The following is a 21687-nucleotide window of genomic DNA, read 5'->3' as shown; positions in this document are numbered from 1 at the left end:
CTCTGTGACTCTATATAATTTTTCACCCACCTCCTCCGCCGAGGTTCTCAAACTCCTGGAGACAACTAAATCTGGTTGTCCTATGGATCCTTGCCCCCTACCTGTAATTAGGCTAGCTCCTGAACAGGTCGCTGAAGCCCTCACGTCAATCTTTAACTCTATATTCGCTAAGGGATATTTCCCCATGATTTGGAAATCTGCATCCATCCTTCCGCTATTAAAGAAGCCACAGCTAGACCCCTTGGACCCAAACAATTTCAGACCTATATCTAGGCTCCCTCTCCCTGCTAAAATAATTGAAAAAACTTATGAATACACAACTTAGCAGATTCCTGGAAGAGGCCCAGCTATTAGATCCTACACAGTATGATTTTAGAACAGGACACAGCACCGAATCTGCGCTGGTTAAGTCTACCGAAGAAATTAGAACTATTTTGGATCAGGGAGGAAAAGCTGCAATGATCATGAATGAATGAATGAAGTTATATTTATATAGCGCGTAGCTACCCGGAGGCCTCCTAGCGCTTAAAGACGGCAATTAAAGCAGAAAAGAAAGGGTCACTGGAAAGCTGAGGGAAAAAGGTAGGTTTTAAGATGTTTGCAGAAGAGAACAATGTTGGGTTCGCTATGGAGCGTGAGGGGGAGAGTGTTCCACAGATTGGACGCATTTAGAATGAAGGACCGTCCGCCCCATTTTGCTCTACGGACTTTTGGTGGCGCGGTAAGGAAGGTGTTACTGGACCGAAGGGCCCTAGTCGGTTTGTAGGGTACGATCAAGGATTGAAGAATTTGTGGGCCATGTTTCCAAAAGGCTTTGTGTGCTAGACACATGGCCTTAAACTGAATCCTAGCACGGATGGGCAGCCAGTGTAGGGACCTCAGGGCGGGTTTGGCTGACTGTCTGCGAGGGATCTGTGTCAAGTGACTCGCCGCACAGTTTTGGATCACCTGTAGTTTATTTAATGTGGATTGGGGAGCGCCAAGATAGAGTGCGTTCCCGTAGTCCAGGCGGGATAAGATTAGTGCTTGGACCATAATTCTCCTGGCTTGAAAAGGAAGTAGGGGGAGAATTTTTCTGATCAGGCGTAACAGACCGAAACATATGGCTGAGAGCTTCGTGGTCTGATAGTTGAAGCTGAGAGTATTATCAAGCCAAATGCCTAGACTTTTGATTTGGTGCTTTGGAGGTGGCAAAGGTCCCATGCAAGGGGGCCAAGAGATGGGGGAAGAGAGCGAGGGTGACTTTCCCAGGAACATGAGTTCGGATTTTTCCCCATTTAATTTGAGGTGTGAAAGGTGCATCCAATGTGCGACTGCCTCTAGACAGAGGTGAAGAGTGTCCGATGAACCCTCCGGATGGTTAAGGGCCACCACTAGCTGGGTATCATCGGCATAGGTGATTATTTTGATGCCGAATGGAAGTACTACCTCAGCTAGGGGGGCCATATAAGAGTTAAAGAGGGTGGGACTAAGAGAGGATCCCTGGGGGACCCCGCACTTAAGAGGCATTGCTTGGAGGTGGTTGTCCCTTCAAATACCTGATAACAGCGGTCCTCTAAGAAGGATTGAAACCAGGTATGAGCATTTTTCCTGATCCCCAGGTTGGAAAGCCTATCGAGCAGAATGTTGTGGTTAACAGTGTCAAAAGCGGCACTGAGGTCGAGCAGAATGATAGCTACTGATCCGCCCTGGTCAAGAAGTTTCCTGGCCTCTTCCGTAACAGCCAGTAGTGCACTTTCTGTACCTAGCTGAGGGCGGAAGCCTGTTTGGGAGATATGCAGTAAGTTGTTAGATTCAAGGTGATTGACCAAAATGGAATTGATGTGGCGTTCGGTCAATTTGCTCAGCCACGGAAGAAGGAAAATGGGTCGATAGTTGGCCAGGTTTGAGGGGTCCAGGTTAGGTTTTTTCAAAAGCGCTCTGACCTGGGCGCATTTCCACGCGCGGGGAACTCTACCAGAGATGATAGAAGAGTTCAGGATATTCATAATGACCGGGCCGACCATGTGTAAGACCAGGGCTAATAGCTGTGGGGGGGCATGTTGGATCTGTCTGCAGCCTTTGACACGGTCCATCATGGTTTATTGATGGACCGGCTACATGAAATAGGTGTCAAAGGAAAAGCATGGAGGTTGATCAAGTCCTTCCTAGCAGACAGAATTCAGGCGGTTACATTGGGAGACTTCACGGCCAAGGCTTTCTCTTTACCATGCGCGGTCCCACAGGGATCTTCCATCAGTCCCACACTCATTAACGTGTACGTAAAACATCTTGCACCCCAGGTAGAATCCTTTGGATTAAATCTTACCTCCTACGCGGACGACACCCAGATTGTGGTATCCATTCTTCCTGGAGCAATATCAAACGTAGCAGAAGATTTTAAAGAGTGTATGACTGCAGTAGGCAGATGGATGATCCAAAACTGCCTCAAGCTAAATTCCAACAAAACTGAGTGGGTTTTGTTTGGAAACGATCCAAGTTTTTGGACTCCTACCTGGTGGCCAGATTCACTGGGTCCACTTCCTACACCTTGTAGGAAAGTCAAGGGCTTGGGTATTATCATTGATGATAAACTTTTGTTTAAAGATCAAGTCAATGCAGTAATTTCCTCCACATCTCTTATCCTGAGATCATGCAAAAAGATACTGCCCCTTCTCCCCAAAGAGTCGCACAGAATGGTCATTTCGGCCCTTGCCTTATCCAAACTCGACTACTGCAATAGTCTTTATCATACCATTCAGGAGGGACTACAGAAAAAATTGCAGTTACTGCAAAATGCTGCGGCAAGACTGATATCTGGCATTCCGAAATATGCCTCTATCTCGGCTGAGATAAAAAAATTACATTGGCTGCCAGTAAACAAACGAATACTATTTAAAGCTCTGTGCATCACGCATAGAGCTCTACATAAAAATGGACCCCTCTACCTAACAAAGCTCTTTCAATGGTATTTACCTGGAAGAAACTTGCGATCTTCTGATGCCAATTTGGTCGCAGTCCCCAGGGTAAAAAAAGCCAACTGGGGAGGGCGCAGTTTCCTGGCAAAAGCAACCAAGGCCTGGAACCTACTGCCGCCATCCCTCAGACACATATCTAACCATCTAGAATTCAGGAAGGCACTTAAGACCAACCTTTTTACATCTTAATTCCTTACGCCGCTGCTACGACTCAGGATGGTCTTCTGTTCTATAGCGCCAGGACACCCTCGGGTATTAGTCGCGCTCTACAAAACTGATTAACATAACATAACATAACAATGGTCTTGTGTCGAAAGTACGCCCTCGAGTGGGCTCTTCCCTTTTATTAACCCCGCTGGCCATGCCTGGCCCACGGATGACGTGTATGCCTGTTTCCGGCTGCGGAGCCGCAATGACAGGAACGCTAACCATTACTAATATATATTCACCAAAATACCTCTCCCAGATGCCAGCAATGTCTTGCCCATTTACAAGCAGTTGACATTCCCACCTTTGCTTTGGACATTTTACTTTCTCTGGTGCTTGTGGATAACACATGAGGGTTTACGCTTTGGAACGTTGTTCTCTGAATACTGCATCAGGGATGCTTCAGGGTCAAAGGTCGGATGTACCAACATGACAGCAGCGATTGGGTAATAGTTCACTTTTCAATCAATTGTATCTTTGGGTTTGCCGCGAGATTTTTGGGGATTGCTGTTGATCTAAAGATGTGTTTTGTTTTTTTGTTACCGGGCAAGTAGTGACATTTTACTGCCGTTGTCCACTGGAAACTTTGCTATATTTCTGCAAGTGAAGTGCCCACTTGAGTGCGATATTCTCAGCAAGTATCTAGAGTTGGCATAATGAACGACCATCAAAGTACACAATTCTGCCCCCAAAACAAATCAACAAGTAAAAACAGATGCAGAGTTCAAAGTGTGGGTTAAGGATTCAGGCCTGGGTATGGATGAAGAAGTCTTACGTTCACGAGGTCAATAAAGTGAGTATAGTTATACGGGTAATACGAACACCTTTTGCTATTTTGCAACTAGAAAGCTGAAGCAGTATAATGGCTGATAAAGTGGAAACCTTGCATTTATGTATTCGCTCATTATTCTTTTTTTTTAAAGGACTTGCTTGGCAGTACTCCTGTCTGGAAGACGTGTTACCATTTTCTCTAAATATGTATTCAACCTAATGGAATTATGCAATATGTCAACCCATCAGTGTTATCATATATTGCTGGGGTAAAGTTGTGTGACACTCATTTGGCAGTCACTAGGCTAGGCGCTACAGCTAAAATAAAGCGTTCTGTTTTCCGCAGCTTCAGCCACTAGAACATTATGAACTGGCCTTTTCACTTATCGTCAAAGCATTAGGCGTGATGGGAGGGCCGCTACCTAATATTATGGAAACAGTTTCCTGCCAAAACAAATATCACCCTGGGTGAGCATTTTCTGCCAGCTGTCCTCTGCACCCTCGCAGGATGCGCCACCTCAGGTTCATGCCCCTGGGTCTTCTTTCATACCTCTTGTTGTGCAGCTCCACAGGCGAACGTAGATACCAACTGTGGTGATTTAACCCCTGCCCTCTGCCTGGGAAGGGTAATGCCCTGGATGATCACTCGCTAGCCTGGGGAGCCCAGGGGAGGCCTCGCTCGCTGGCAGCACAATGAGGGACCACACACACAGTTTGCTAGTTGGGCGCGAACTGCCGTTCGTCCGCCCGTTCATTATTTATATGTACGCGCTCACGTCATTGACGTGAGCGCAACCTGCACGCGTTTGACAGCGCTCTAGCGGAAATGCTAGAGCGCTAACTGTAACATCCCTTCTCAACTCAGTCCTTGACGACAGCTCTTTTATTACTTCGCTGCGTCACTTACTTGGCACGCAAAGTTTCTCAGCCGACTGCTGGGCCTGGGGTTCTCCCTCAGCTCATACCTGGTGGCCCTTCGGGCGCCTGGGGCCGAGGTTTCCGGTGGTGTTTCTTGCCTTGGTCCACCTCCGGTGCCATCGGCGCCACCTGGCTCAGAGTCTGTGTTGCTCCGTGGGTCGGAGCAGGATGTGTCCCCTGCGTCGTTGCCCACGTCGTGGTCCACATCGAGATCTGCTGTCTCAGGGTTATCTGCGGGCCTCTTCACCACCTTGAACCACAATATGTTCCGGGTGACCAGGTCTCTCCCTCGACGCACTGTCACCATGGTCCCTCGGCGGTCGACCACTCTCCAGTATCCCTTTTCATATCGAGTTTTAAACTTTCATCCTGGCCGGCGCTCTTTGAGGACCACTGTGTCACCTACTTGAACTTCTCGGGTTACGGCCCTCCGAGCCTCACTGACTCTGTTGTTTCGCCTTTGACGCCTTCGGAACGCTTCTTCTTCGCTGAAAGGTGGTGCCACCCAGCCTGGGGCTACTGGTAGCCCATCCCTGCGAGGTCCTTGGAACATCAACGCCCAGGGGGCTTGTCGGGTGGAGCAATGGGGAGTACTGCAGTATTCCCCTAGGAATCGCTGTAGCTCTTGTTCTGGGTCTAGTAGTTCAGACACCGTGATGCGTAGTACCTTATTGATGGTGCGCATAAAACGCTCCACTTCCCCGTTGGCTTGGGGCCATTGCGGGGTGATGCGCCTGTGTCTGACGCCGTGTGTCCTCAAGAGCTCTTCGAACTCGTGCCCTTGGAACGGGGGTCCATTGTCACTCCGCAGTTCCTCGGGGTACCCGAACATCCCAAATACCTTCTCCAGGGCAAGTTTCACATGGACAAACGCGGTGGACGGTAGGGCTTCCGCAATAGGGTACTTCGAATAGCTGTCCATGATGACGAGGGTGACTCGCCCATCAGGTAGGCTCCCAAAGTCCACGCTGATCTTCTCCCAGGGGGCGTGCCCGTGTTCTTCAGTCATGATGGGCGCCGGTGGTTGGGCTTCTCCTGTTAGCTGGCATGACTGGCAGCTGCGGACGGTGTCGGTGACGTAGTCGTCCATGCCCGGGAAACAGACCTTCTCCCTCATCCGGGCCTTCATCTTCTCTGAACCTTGGTGCCCCTTGTGTGCTAACTGGGTCGCTCTTGTCCGGAGTGCTCCTGGAATGACGATTCGGGACCCTCTTAGAAGGAGTCCCCCTCTGGTCACGCTCAGCTCGTGTCGTACCCTCCACATTTGTTAAAGATCCTCCCGGTCTCCACTGGCCCACAAGTTCGCCGTTTGTAGAAACGATTGCCAGTTTCCCTCGAGGATGGTATTCTTGACCTTGAATATCACGGGGTCTTGGTCGGCTACTTCTTGGAGTTCTCCAAGCGTAATGGCCCTGGGGCATGTCAATGCCGCCACCATGTCGAGGTGTTCCTCGGCGTCGTCCTCAATGTCCCTGTGCTCGGGTGCACTGTCGTGTTCTGGGTGACGGGACAGGAAGTCTGCTGGGTTTTTGGCCCCTGGCCGGTACACTACAGTCATGTGATATTGTTGCAGACCGATGGCCCACCGCTCTATGCGTGGGGGCGGGTGTGGAGCTGTTCCCCGGAACAACGGCACGAGCGGCTGATGGTCCGTCACCACTGTGAATGGGTGCCCGCACACATAAAGATGGAAATGGCGGCAGCTCCACCGGATCGCCAGTGCTTCCCGCTCGATCTGGAAGTATCGCTTCTCCGTGTCGGTGAGGGCCTTGCTAGCGTACGCCAGAGTTGCCCACTTTCCAGGTTCCTGGTCTTGTGTCAGGACTGCCCCTAGCCCTACGGGGCTGGCATCCACTAGGATTTCGGTTTTCTTGGTCGGGTCAAAGTAGACCAGTGTTGTCTGGTCTAGAAGCGCTTCTTTGATCGCTTCGAAGGCTCGCTCTTCGGCATCCGTCCACTGCCATGCCACGTCTGTCTTGGTGAGGTGTCTCAGGGGCTCAGCTAGGGTGGCCAGATTTGGGACGAACCTTCCACAGTATGTGGCCATCCCTAGGAAACTGCGTACCTCCGCCACTGACGCGGGTGCCGCGGCTGTTTTGATGGCTAGCGACTTTCGAGGGTCCACTTGGATGCCCTCCTTGGTAAAAACGTAGCCGAAGAACTCGATCTTCTGCTGGAACAGCTGGCACTTCTCCCGGTGTAGGGTGACTCCGTGCTCTTGGAGGCGCGTGAGGGTGGCCCTGACGTGTCGGTAGTGCTCCTCGACTGTCTTGGAGTATATGAGGATGTCATCACTCACGTTCAGGACACCGGGCAGTCCGACCAGGATGTCTCTAATTGTGTTCTGAAAGATTTCGGCCACGGACGAAATCCCGAAGTTAAGGCGCTTGTATCGCCATAGACCCAAATGCGTGCTGAAGGTGGTGATGTACCGGCTCTCCTTGGCTAGGGTGAGTTGGTGGTACCCCGCATTTAAGTCCAGTTTCGAGAACCATCGGGCACCGTTCAGGTCAGAGACAATGTCATCCATGGTCGGCGTGATGTGCCTCTCCCTTGTGATGGCCTTGTTCGGGAGGCGCATGTCGATACATAGCCGGATCTTCCCAGGTTGTCGTGGTTTCTCGGCTATGACCATTGGTGACACCCAGGGTGTGGGCCCCGTAACCTTTTCTCCAGCCGTCGGAGTTCCTCCTCTACTAATGGGCGTAGGTGAAATGTGATGCGCCTGTGCCGGAGGGCTGTTGGTTGCACCGCGGTGTCTATATGGAGTCGTACTGGTGGCCTCTTGATTTTTCCTAGGCCTGAGAATAAGCCCTGAAATTCTCCCAGCAAGTCGTCGACTTGTCGGTCCTGGACTACTCTGAGGAACGAGATCAGTCCTAGATCTTCGGCCGCATGACCGCTGAGAAGTGTGTCTACTTCCTGGTTGATGACATGAATGTCGATGACGATTTCCGCCTTTTCTGACTGCACTGCGACCCTCATCTTGCCCTTCAGCGGAAGCGGCGTGTCGCTTCCGTAAGCGAAGATCTTGGCCTTCGACGGGTGGAGCTCCAGCCGTGGTTTGAGGCGATTGTATTGTTGCACCCCCATAACTGTCACTGACGCTCCGGTATCTATCACAGCGTTCACCTACGATCCGGCAATCAAAATGTCGCAGCGCGGCTGAGGTCGCCGGGTGCTCTTGAGGGCTCTGGTAAACGATATGAGGTACGTTTCTCCCTCATCGTCGGACTCAGTGTCTGATTCTGGGTACTCCCTGACTGGTTCTCTCTTGGGCCGTGGCTGCGATGATAAGGATGTGTGTGATAGTTGCGTACTAGCTTCCTCATCGGCTTGTCCCGCCTGTGGCTGCTCCGTTGCATCTTCCTGCGGCAGACGGACGCGAAGTGGTTGTCGATGACCTGGCTGGATCGCGAGCCTGCCGGTCGTGGGGCTTAGGTGGCCGTTCCTTCTTCCGTACTGCGTCCGCTTTCTCCACTTTGACCTCCACCTTGCTGGCCGCTCCTTTCACTAGGGCTAGATCCATTTCCTTTGCACGTGCTGCTGACAGGTCATGAGTCCGGGCCAGGACGAGGATGTCGTTCATCGTGATGTTCGGTTTGCGAAGTATCATGCCTCGTAGCGTCTTACTCCGGATCCCCAGGATCAGCTGCGCTCTGATTTCCTCTTTTGCCCAGTCGCCGACCAGGTGCATGTCCGCAAGGACCCTCAGCCTTGCGTGGAACGCGTCAACCGACTCCCCCTCACGCTGTTTCGCTTGGCGAAGCTTGAAGTGTTCGTAATCAGGGTTGACCTGGGGTCAAAGTGTGCGTTCAAGGCTGCAACCACTGCTGCGTAGTCCGACGGGGGACCCGTGTCAGGCAGGTGCTTGAACAGGAGGTAGATCTCTTCCCCCGCGTAGTGGAGTAGTAGAGAGCGTTTCACCGTTCCATCCGTCTCCCTGGACCCGATGAAGTAGTTTTCCAGCCTCCCCAGCCATGTCTGCCATCTCGGCGCGGCGGTCGTGGGGTCTGCGACCTCGCTAAACGGAGGTAACACTCCCGACGCGGGGTGATGGGGCAGTGTCCCTGCAGGGCTGGGCGTCTCATCATCTCCCATCGTGGCGTCAAAATCCCTGGTGTGTGACCAGGAGTCGTCGTTCACTCACGTGGTGGGTCGGTCGCCGCACGTGGTCAGGTGTAGCGCGCTGCGCCGTCAGGCGAGACCTCTGTTGCTGTTCTGCCTAGCAGCAGGAATTTCAGGGGGTTCAGAGGTCACCCCTCGTCGCCAGTGTGGTGATTTAACCCCTGCCCTCTGCCTGGGAAGGGTAATGCCCTGGATGATCACTCGCTAGCCTGGGGAGCCCAGGGGAGGCCTCGCTCGCTGGCAGCACAATGAGGGACCACACACACAGTTTGCTAGTTGGGCGCGAACTGCCGTTCGTCCGCCCGTTTATTATTTATATGTACGTGCTCACGTCCTTGATGTGAGCGCAACCTGCACGCGTTTGACAGCGCTCTAGCGGAAACGCTAGAGCGCTAACTGTAACACCAACTACAAAGTAGCTGTTCAAGCCTCCCGCCCTCGGAAGTAACCAGAAAGACGGCGATAAATCATAGACTGTCTTTCCTTGCTGGAAGTGGCATTTTACAGAGGTGAATACTTTTCACTACCGAATAAAGGAATGTACTCGTCGCCTCGTCCCTTTCTTGTCTGTAATCTGAGCTCCTCGAGGGCCATCTTTGAATACACTTTCAGTTTCATCTTAATCAGGTAGGCAAAAAAACAAGCATGTAGAGCAGGCCCTGCTCTACCCCATCCCCTCCTTCAATAGGTGCTCCAGCAGAGCAGCAACGGAGCAAAAGGCGTGCGGAGCAGCCTTTGGGAACTTCAGGCTACGTTTGACCCTAAATTTCCCTGCTCCAATTGGTAAAGCGCTCAGTGAGGCTGGTGCCTATGTTGTTTGAATCCAAAAAAATATAATGGAGCAGGTAGTGCTCCGATCCTGGAAGGTAAGCGTATGTATGGGATCTCCGAGAATAAAGCAGACAAACACTGATCTGAACCAGCACACAGAGCGACTCCAGCTTTACCCCACCCCTTCCTCCAATGAGCAATCGTATCAGAGCTGTCGTCTTGGATCCTGGGGATCAGTGTTCGAGCCTCAGCGTGGACTTATAACTCAACATCCTGCGAATCTGTGGAAATCACGTAATTACCCCGAGCACACGCTATATAATACACCCATACAGGTACTCAGACAACCAATCAATCAGCCATACAGCCAATCATTTACCCACCCACACACCCATACAGCCACTTAGACACCAACTGACAGACTGATACAAGCATTCACACAACCAGTAACTCACCAATACATTCATGGAGACACCTAATCACTCACTTATACAGTCAGTCACACACACACTGAATCATCCATACAGGCACTCATACACCCACTGATTCCCTAATACACCTTGGTATATGTATATTTAATACTTATAAACTTTTTAAAAACACTCACAGTCACTGGATGATCTCATGAGTGATGTATTTTGAGATGTCATGAGTGATGTAACTGACGGTCGTGGGGTCTGCGACCTCGCTAAACGGAGGTAACACTCCCGACGCGGGGTGATGGGGCAGTGTCCCTGCAGGGCTGGGCGTCTCATCATCTCCCATCGTGGCGTCAAAATCCCTGGTGTGTGACCAGGAGTCGTCGTTCACTCACGTGGTGGGTCGGTCGCCGCACGTGGTCAGGTGTAGCGCGCTGCGCCGTCAGGCGAGACCTCTGTTGCTGTTCTGCCTAGCAGCAGGAATTTCAGGGGGTTCAGAGGTCACCCCTCGTCGCCAGTGTGGTGATTTAACCCCTGCCCTCTGCCTGGGAAGGGTAATGCCCTGGATGATCACTCGCTAGCCTGGGGAGCCCAGGGGAGGCCTCGCTCGCTGGCAGCACAATGAGGGACCACACACACAGTTTGCTAGTTGGGCGCGAACTGCCGTTCGTCCGCCCGTTTATTATTTATATGTACGTGCTCACGTCCTTGATGTGAGCGCAACCTGCACGCGTTTGACAGCGCTCTAGCGGAAACGCTAGAGCGCTAACTGTAACACCAACTACAAAGTAGCTGTTCAAGCCTCCCGCCCTCGGAAGTAACCAGAAAGACGGCGATAAATCATAGACTGTCTTTCCTTGCTGGAAGTGGCATTTTACAGAGGTGAATACTTTTCACTACCGAATAAAGGAATGTACTCGTCGCCTCGTCCCTTTCTTGTCTGTAATCTGAGCTCCTCGAGGGCCATCTTTGAATACACTTTCAGTTTCATCTTAATCAGGTAGGCAAAAAAACAAGCATGTAGAGCAGGCCCTGCTCTACCCCATCCCCTCCTTCAATAGGTGCTCCAGCAGAGCAGCAACGGAGCAAAAGGCGTGCGGAGCAGCCTTTGGGAACTTCAGGCTACGTTTGACCCTAAATTTCCCTGCTCCAATTGGTAAAGCGCTCAGTGAGGCTGGTGCCTATGTTGTTTGAATCCAAAAAAATATAATGGAGCAGGTAGTGCTCCGATCCTGGAAGGTAAGCGTATGTATGGGATCTCCGAGAATAAAGCAGACAAACACTGATCTGAACCAGCACACAGAGCGACTCCAGCTTTACCCCACCCCTTCCTCCAATGAGCAATCGTATCAGAGCTGTCGTCTTGGATCCTGGGGATCAGTGTTCGAGCCTCAGCGTGGACTTATAACTCAACATCCTGCGAATCTGTGGAAATCACGTAATTACCCCGAGCACACGCTATATAATACACCCATACAGGTACTCAGACAACCAATCAATCAGCCATACAGCCAATCATTTACCCACCCACACACCCATACAGCCACTTAGACACCAACTGACAGACTGATACAAGCATTCACACAACCAGTAACTCACCAATACATTCATGGAGACACCTAATCACTCACTTATACAGTCAGTCACACACACACTGAATCATCCATACAGGCACTCATACACCCACTGATTCCCTAATACACCTTGGTATATGTATATTTAATACTTATAAACTTTTTAAAAACACTCACAGTCACTGGATGATCTCATGAGTGATGTATTTTGAGATGTCATGAGTGATGTAACTGACCATGTCATGAGTGATGTAATATGTGAGGTCCTAAGCAGTGCATTGTAGGGGCGTGAGTTATAGTTAGCTCAGCTAATTTGACTTGTTTTGTCCTAGTGAAACCTGAACCTAACTATGACATCCCTGGAACCTTTGTTTTTTAATGAATTATATATATATAAATATATACACACACACATACGCACACATATATGTTTGTGTATGTGTGTGTATACATACATATATATATATATAAAAACCCATACCCACCCTAAACCCCAAAAATACCCTTCCTACCCAAAAACCCATACCCACCCTAAACCCTAAAAATACCCTTGCCACCTAAATACTCATACCCGCCCTAAACCACAAAAATACTATTGCCACCCAAAATGTTTACCCACCCTTACCCTAAAAACACTTTTGCCCTATGATGGATATATGGAATTAAAAAAACGTAGCAGTATTATTTTATATAATAAACTTGCCTGAGAAATGCTTACATTTTCCCTCCAAAGGCATGTGTTTTAAAGGCATCTTCATGGTAAAAATATGCGTGTAAAGACAATCGGAGTAAAGATGTATGCATTGAAATGGATGCATGGTAATGTGTGGCAATGGCTGGGCTGTAAAGGTTGTTTCCTGTATGACATAGGCCCTCATTGAAACCATGGCAGATGATAATGGCAAGGGGAAGATTTATGCCTTCCCCATTGTAAATGTGTTCTGCTGCCCTTGTGGTGAAGCCAAGTGTGTTCTGTGTACAGTATAGAAGAAAGCTCTGATTGTTGGCCATTGCATATTTGCTGTTAAGCTCAGATTGGTGCTTTGGTGTATCCTGGCCAATGCTGGTTAGTGGAATCTGGGGCTAGAATCTTGTGATAGCCCAGATTCCAACGTGAGTCAGTTGGCCCAGGCTTTTCAATTAGAGAGTTTTTTTCTTTCTCTCTCCTAATAAACCCTTCAGAATAACCACCACCTTTTGCTGTCATCTTTAAAGAAGAACTTTACACTGGCGACAAGTGGGTCCTTGTTGTGGGAAAGCCTGGAGCACTGCCGATGTGAAGAGAAGACATCGGGACAGATCAGAAATTTGTTTTAACGTACACCATATCCTGCATGTACAAAGAAGCGAGTGTACCAAGATGCGAGTCTCCGTTGCCAAGAGACTGACTAAAGGAGGACTCGATCTTCGGTACCGGTCTTGAGTACCAGAGGGGCATATTTTTAATTTAAGCCAGAGGAGCTTGGGAATTTGAATGTGCGAGTGTGACTCTTTAGAGCTTCCCTCACGAGTTTTTCCTCGTGTACATCCCTGCACACCCAACAAAGCATCTGCTGAGTGCCTGCACAAAGATCTTCCATTGTTGTACGTCACACGAATGCACCGCTCACCCAACAAGGTATCTGCAGTGATTGATAATTTATTGTTTGCGCGTTGAAGCTCGAGCACCTACTTTGTAACTGTTTCTTCATGCTCTCTTCTCCGTACGCAGAGCAAAGCTCCTGTGGTGCGCCAGTGCGAGTCATCTTCATTGTGACACGCCACCCGCACATTCACTCGCCAGCATTTTCTCGCACCATCTTCTGGTAACAGTGACTGCATTCAACTCATTGAGCTGCTGAGAAAAAGGTGCTCTCTACGTGCATTCTTCCACGTTCAATTATGTAATTGGCCTGAAGGGTTCCTGGAGTGGCCACGCATTAAACAAGGTCAACTTCACACGGAACTTTCTAGATGCCAAACAGGGCCAATCGTTCATGGAAACAAGCCAAATGGTTGTTAGAGACCATCTTGAATTATTTAAAAGCCATTGCTGCAGTGAATTACTTCATTCAATACTTGACAAAGTCCCCCATTAGTGAAAATCTGCTACTGGGAATCAAGTAATTTGTGGTGATCCGCACACCTAAACAATTGGCATACATCCTGTATAAGATATTCCATTTTTTTTTTTTTTGTATTTGTGCACTTCTTCTTTGCAGACATTTTACTGCCTGATTTGTATGCATTTCAGCATTGTGCATTCCAACAAAAGAGTGAATGCCATACGGTGATTCACACACCCTGGAGTAAATATTTATATAATACCTGTTTAGGGTAAAATGGAAGGCATTGTCGCACCGTTATCTTTCTTACCCAATCCAGGTGATCCTGTTTTAGAACAGAGACAATGAAAGATGGTTTTGAAGCTTATTTAGAAGCTATTGGATAAGTGTACACCGAAAAACGAAAACTTGCTATTCTTAAACATTGTTTAGGTGCAGAAGGGAGACGTGTTTTAAGTCATTTACCACCCATTGTGGTTGATGAAGATGATGAGGATGAATATGATGTATGTGAATTGGCGATTTCACAATTAGATACACTATACATCAAAAAAGTTAATGAGGTGGTTGCCAGAGATACATTTTTAAATAGAGCTCAATTGCCCAATGAATCTATTGATTCATTTGTTAATGGCTTAAGAGTACTTGCTGCAAAATATAAGTATGGAGAATTCCATGACCAGATGTTACGTGATCAAATGGTACACAAAATTGGTGACACAAAAGTACAAGAGAATGCTGCAGAAGACCTTACGTTAGAGAAAGCTATTGACATTAGTCATAGATTTGAAGATATGAAATTGGGTATGAAAGAGTTGGCTGCAAAACTAACTTCTGAAGTACAAGTAGTAACAAAGAATATGAGTGATGATAAATCATCAAAAGATAGTTACAAGGAAAAAACTAAAATGAGCCTCCAAGCTTTTAAGAAAAAGTATGTTTGTTTCAAATGCTGGTTACCTGGTCATTTAGCAAATCACAAATCATGCCCAGCTGTTGGACATGTGTGTAGGTATTGTAAAACACAAAGGTCACTACTGTAGAATGTGTAGGAATCACAACAAATACATGAACAGACCTGCTCATATCAAGGAAGTAGGTCAAGAGTCAGATGATTTAGTTGAAGAATTTTTCCTTTGCATTCATGAAGTTAATGATAAAAACAAGGATTCTCCATTCTGTGTTGTTAACATTGATGGTAAAGATATTGAAGTAATGGCTGACTCTGGAGCCCGCCATACTTTAATTGGTGATCAATTTTTGAAAAAGTTTTCCAGCACACAATTGTTACTATCTGACATAAAATTGTTTGGTTATGGCAATAAACCCATTGATATTTTAGGATATTTTGTTGCTAACATTAATTTTAAAGGTAAGACCATAACTACCAATGTGTATGTAGCTAAGGAGGGATCTTGCCTATTGGGTTAGCCACAACAAAGGGATTTGCTCATTACCCTGGATCCCAATCATCCTGAACAAGTGTTAGGATATAGTGATTTCTTAGCTCAAGTAGGTGTAGATAAAACAACCGAATGGGAGTAATTATTTCCCAATGTGTTTTTATCAAAACTAGGATTGTTGAAGGATTTTGTACATAAAATTATTTTAAAACAGAATACCATTCCTAAAGTACACAAAGTTAGGAATGTTCCTTTATCTATGAGACAAGCATTAAGAGAAGAATTAGACAGATTATGCAGTCAAGACATAATTGAAGAAATCGAGGCGTCTGAGTGGTTGTCACCTCTGGTAGTGGTACACAAGCCTAATAGAAAAATTAGACTCTGTGTTGATTTGAGAGACTTAAACGAATGTATGTGGGTGGATCGGCACCCATTGCCAAATATAAATAAAATATTTTCGGCTTTGAAAGAGGCAGCTGTATTTTCCATATTGGACATATCCAATGCATATCATCAAATTGCTTTGCATGAGGATAGCAAACCCTACACCTCCTTCACAATGCCTGAAGGGGCTTTTAGATACAAGAGGATGCCTTTTGGTCTAATATCAGCCTCTGCAGTATTTCAGAGAGTCATGCATAAGATTTTTAACCGCTTGCCAGGGGCCGTCCGACGTCACAGTGGGCGTGTGCATCCGATTTGCGCACATGTGGAATTCGCCCGCACGGCAGGGGAATTCCAGCTGCGCCCAAAGGGTTAAAGATGTTAAAAATACCTTGTATTTTCAGGATGATATACTGGTGTCCGGGAACAATAAGCAAGAGCATGCTGAGACTTTGTGTAAAGTTCTTCGCATGTTGCAAAGCTATGGAATGACATTGACCATAGAAAAGTCTAAATCTGAAATGGAATCTGTGGACTATTTAGGTCACAATATCAGCATTAAAGGAATATCACGAAAACAGAATTTGATAAAAGCAATTGAAGAAGCCCCAGAACCTCAATTTAAGATCACCTTAGATCTTTCCTAGGTTTGGCTGAATATTATGCCAAATGTATTCCTTTGTTTGCTGATAAGACTAATCATATGAGAAGTCTAATGAAGGAAAACCAACAATGTAATTGGTGTAAGGAATGTGCTACAGAGTTTGTCCATCTTAAGAAAGAATTATCTTCCACCTCTGCTTTGGCAACATTTGGCACCAGTTGTAATTCTGTTATTGTCACTGATGCTAGTACTGTAGGTATTGGTGCTGTTTTGATGCAGAATCAGGATGGAAGACTTGTCACCATTGCTTTTGCATCAATACCACTTAGGGATGCTGAAGTTAAGTATTTGACTCAAGAAAAAGAAACTCTGGCATGTTGGTGGAGCATAGAATATTTTTGCAAATATCAATCAATCAAGCAGGTCTTTGGTAAGCGTGGATACTCACCCGTAAGGGTCTCAAGGTGCTGGGGGGGTTGCAGGTTCCAGTCCATCAAGGAGGGGGTCTGTCGAAGAACCAGGTTTTGAGGTTTCTCGCGAAGATGGGGAGCGATGTTGTCTGTCTGCGGTGGAATGGAAGGGCGTTCCAGAATCTGGCAGCGAGGAAGGAGAAGGAGCGGCCTCCCGATCTGGTCTTTCTGGTGCGGGGAACCACGGCGTAGGAGAGCTGGGCTGATCGTAGTGTCCTTTGGGGTGCATGGAATTTGAGTTGGCAGTTCAGGTATGCTGGTCAAGTGTCGTGGAGGTCCTTGTGTGCATGGGTGAGAATATTGAAGGTGATTCTAGCCTCGATGGGGAGCCAGTGGAGTGTGTGCAGGCGCTGGCAGTGTCTTGGCAGGTTGAGGCCCAGTCTTGCGGCGGCTTTCTGGATGTTTTGTAGCTTGCGGGTGAGATTTCTGTTTATTCCAGGGTAGAGTGTGTTGCTGTAGTCGAGTCTGCTGGTGACGAGGGCATGAGTGACAGTGTTTCTGTGCTCGAGTGGGATACATTTGAAGGTCTTATGTAGGAGGTGGAGGTTGTGGAAGCAGAAGGATGCGACAGAGTTAACCTGGCGGTTCATTTTGACCTCAGAGTCCAGGATGATTCCAAGGTTGCATGCGTGGTCCGTGGGGATGGGTGGGCTTCTGAGGGCGGGGGGCCACCAGGTGTTGTTCCAGGCTTCGATGTTTGGGCCCATGATGAGTACTTCTGTTTTGTCTGTGTTGAGTTGTAGGCAGCTGCTTTCCATCCATTTTGTGAATGCTTCCATGCCTTCTTGAAAGTTGTGTCTGGCGGTGTTGGGTTCGTGGGATAAGGAGAGGATGAGTTGGGTGTCGTCTACATATGACACAATGTTGAGACCATAGGTTCTGACGACGGGGGTGAGTGGAACCATGTAGACATTGAAGAGTGTGGGGCTTAGGGAGGACCCCTGGGGTACTCCGCAGGTGGTTGGTGTAGGGTCCGAGAGGAAAGGGGGGAGTCTGACCCTCTGTGTTCAGCCAGAGAGGAAGAAGTGGATCCAGTCGAGGGCCTTGTCCCGGATCCCTGTGTTGTGGAGTCTGCGTATTAGGGTGCGGTGAGAGACTGTGTCAAACGTCGCTGAGAGGTCGATAAGGATGAGGGCTACAGTTTCTCCTCTGTCCAGTAGAGAGCGGATGTCATCTGTTGGGGCGAGGAGGGCGGTTTCTGTGCTGTGGTTTTTTCTGAAGCCAGATTGGGAGGAGTCGAGGATGTTGTGCTCTTCGATAAAGGTGGCGAGTTAGCTGTTGATGGCTTTCTCAATGACTTTCGCTAGGAACGGGAGTAGGGAGATGGATCTGTAGTTCTTGAGGTCGGTGGTGTCTGCTGAGGGCTTCTTCAGGAGGGGGTTGATTTCGGCCCGTTTCCAGTCATCGGGGAATGAGGCGTTCGTCAGGGAGAGATTGATGGTGTGGGGGAGCATGGGTGCAATGGTGTTGTCGGCTCTGTTGAACATGTGGTGGGGGCAGGGGTCTGTGGGGGCCCCGTTGTGGATTGACTTCATTGTCTTCAGTGTGTCTTCGGTGGTGAGGGCTGTCCAGTTGTCAATCGTTGGCTTCAGGGTGTTGGGGGTGGCTGGTGAGGGTTCAGTGTTGGTTGTCGTCGTCGAACTTGTTGTAAATGTACTTGATTTTGAGGTGGAAGAAGGTGCTGAGTTTGTCGCAGAGGTCTAGTGAGGGAGGAATATCAGTAGACTAGCTGGTGGGTTGGGCAAACTCCTTGATGATGCTGAAGAGTTCTTTGCTGTTGTGCTCGTGTGTGGAGATTCTGTCTTCAATTGCTTTTTGTCTCAGTTTTCGGATGAGTTGGTGATGGGCGTTGGTGGCGGCTCTTAAGTCCTTGTGAGCTTCTGTGGATTTGGAGTTCCTCCAGGACTTTTTGAGGCAGTGGCATGTGCGTCTGGACTCTCGAAGTTTGGCCATAAACCATCTGGCTTTCTTGGCGTGAGTGTTGTTGTTTTTCTTGAGGGAGGATATGGTGTTGGTGCTGTCGGAGATCCATCTGTGCAGAGTTCGGGCTGCGGTGTTGGATTGTCTTCTTCCGCGATAGTTGGGGTGGAGTTGCTAAGGGAGACGGTGAGCTGGTCGTCAGTGATTTTGGTCCAGTTTCTTCATCGGTGCAGGTGCTGATGTATGTGGTTGGTGGGTGTTCTGAAGGTATAGTGGACACATCGGTGGTCTGCCCATGGGAGTTTGGTGGTGTGACTGAAAGTGATGGCGTTTCCAGTTGTGAAGAGGGGGTCAAGGGTGTGTCCTGCTGAGTGTGTGTGTTCTGTCCCGATCTGGCAGAGTCCAATGGTGTGGAGGTTATCCAGGAAGGGATGTGGTGTTGGGAGCCAGTTGGTTGTTGAGCTCGAAGTTGAGGTCTCCCAGCAGGGTATAGTTTGTGGATGCGTTGGCATGCGGGAAGATGATGTCCGTGATGAAGTTGGCGAATGGTCCGTGGGGTCCAGGGGGTGGGTAGATGAGGGTTCCTCAGAGGGTGAAGGTAGGGCTGGCCAGTATTTTGAAGTGAAGGTGTTCCATCAGGTCTGTGGGCTCATCAGGGAGCGTGCTCAGGCAGAGGGCGGATTTGTGGACGATGGCGATTCCTACTCCCGGGCGGGTGGGACGGTCCTTCTTGGGATCTTGTATCCTTGGGGAATGTTGATGGTGATGTCCAGTCCCGAGGTGGTGTTGGTCCAGGTTTCAATGAAGAATGCTATGTCCAGGGTGGTGCTGTCGAGGAGGTCCCAGATTTCAGTTGCGTACTTGTGGAGTGATCAGACGTTGAGGAGTATGCATTTCAGGGTCTTTGGTTCAGATGTGTTGTTGCGGGCGGGTTGCGCTGGGTCAGTGGTCCTGGCGTTGCTGTAGGTGTACCGGCTGGTGATGCTAGCTTGCAGTTGTCGTTGCGGCCTTGGTTGAGTGCATGGAGTGCTGCTGGGTCATAGCGTTGGTGGTGCAGAGGTCAGGGGTTCCTGGCACTGGTCGCGGTCAGGTCGCAGATGGACTTGCCTTTGGCGTGCCAGCGGCACGCCCTCTGTGCAGCGGCCACCATTAATTAGGGGTCCTATATATATATGGATATGGCACTCCATTTAAAATTAGATCAGATCACCATCCTTTAGTGGAGTTATTCACTACTAAAGGATGTGGTAACGCCACAGCCAGAATTGCCAAATGGCAGTACAAATTGCAAGATTTTCATTTCAATGTGGAATACATCCCAGGGACATTTTAGCAGATTGCTTATCCCGTTTACCTATTAAAGAGGAATGTGGCCAGTCTTTTATCGATGAGGATGTTGAAAGAGTTGAATCCATTTGTGAGTTATCAAATGCATGCATTAAACAAGATGAATGGAAGAGTGCCTGTTATAATGATGAGGAAATTCAAGAGGTTATCAAATATAACAATTCACAATGGCCAGAAAAGAACATTTTGGATAAAGAATTATTACCTTATTTGTACGTTGCAAACGAGTTATCAGTATTTGATGATATGTTATTTTGTGGTGTGCAGTTGGTGGTACCTGAAGATTTGACGCAACAGGTGTTAGACATGGCCCATGTAGGTCATCCTGGCATGTCTAGTATGAAAAATAGACTACGTTCTGAATTTTGGTGGCCAGCCATTGACAGATGTATTGAAGCAAAGGTCAGATCTTGCATTGAGTGTGCCATTAGCGGCAAATTACAAAAAGGTATTAACTATGAGAAAGCTCCTGTTTCTAGACCTGAAAATGTATAGGAGAGAATCTCGCTTGACATTGCCGCTCCCATGTGTTTGTCCAACAGTCAGGTTTATGTCATAATTCTCATTGATCAATTATCCCAGTGGCCAGAAATTAGAAAAAAGTAGTACATCAAGTTGATTCACACACGGTAATTCAATTTTTAAATGAAGTATTTGAAAAGGATGGTTTTCCCAAATGTTTGGTTACTGACAATGGTGTGTAGTTGAGATCAACTGAAATGAAAGATTATTTGGATAAACAGGGCATTAGTCATTTACGAACATCAGTGTATTATGCACAAAGCAATAGAATTTTAGAAAGGTGGATAAGAGTTTTGAAGGAAGATATACAGTTGGCTTTAGCTAGTGGAAAAATTGTTCTCAAGCACTCAAAGACTTATTATGGATTTATAGAGTTACTCCCAGAACAGTAGGAGATATATCTTCGTTTGAGAAAATGAGGGGAAGGAAGGCTGTGTGTAACTTGAACCAGATGTAGATGATGGAAATGAGAAACAGAGTTGATCGTTCCAAAGTAACAAGTAGTACCAAAGTGACAAAGTTTGATCGTCGATGGCTATCAAATGATAAACAAGAGTCTTCTCAGATGCATAGGGGTCCCATGCTCCAATTTGATACTGGTGAATGGGTTCGTGTGAAGAAGTGAATATTAATTAAGTCTGAAGAATCCAAATTTTCTGTTCCCATGAAAATAGTCAGAGTGGGACACCAAGCAGTAGAGTTGTCTGATGGAAATGTGTGGAGCATGAGTAAGGTTGTTAAAGTGTCCAAATGTTTATGGCCTAATGAAGAAAAGTTTTCCGGACCAAGAGATGTTGTGGTTAAACAACAAAACAGTGATGTGTCAAATACGGCATCAGCTTCAAGGTTGAAATCTAAACCAGCTTGGTGCAAATATTATGACATGTCATAGCTTGACAAGTGTAAGCCATGTGTTTACACCTTCATGCTGAACACCCTGTTTCTGATCGTATTACCCAATTGTAACACTGTACATATGTAATTATTTTGGATATTATTTCACATATGTCATTTGATTGCTTTGCAAATTTTGTTATCTCCTCACTTGTAGATTCTTTGTGTAATCTCTTACTATTTTATCTTAATTGTTAATGTGCTAACGATAGGGGATGTGTTGTATCCTGGCCAATGCTGGTTAGTGGAATCTGGGGCTAGAATCTTGTGATAGCCCAGATTCCAGTGAGAGTCAGTTGGCCCAGGCTTTTCCATTAGAGTTGTTTTCTTTCTCTCTCCTAATAAACCCA

General features: G+C 47.8%; 1 protein-coding gene across 1 annotated transcript in view; it reads right to left on the bottom strand.

The window, feature by feature from the left end:
* LOC146816627 (cytochrome P450 2K4-like) overlaps positions 1 to 21687 on the bottom strand; it is a 543019-nt gene that overhangs the window by 398016 nt on the left and 123316 nt on the right. The gene's annotated exons all lie outside the window — the stretch shown is intronic.

Source organism: Triturus cristatus, chromosome 6 (assembly GCF_964204655.1).
Source record: "Triturus cristatus chromosome 6, aTriCri1.1, whole genome shotgun sequence".
In the NCBI taxonomy this organism is placed as follows: Eukaryota; Metazoa; Chordata; class Amphibia; order Caudata; family Salamandridae; genus Triturus; species Triturus cristatus.
Note: the sequence above shows the minus strand (reverse complement) of the source record. Positions and strands in the feature narration are given on the sequence as shown.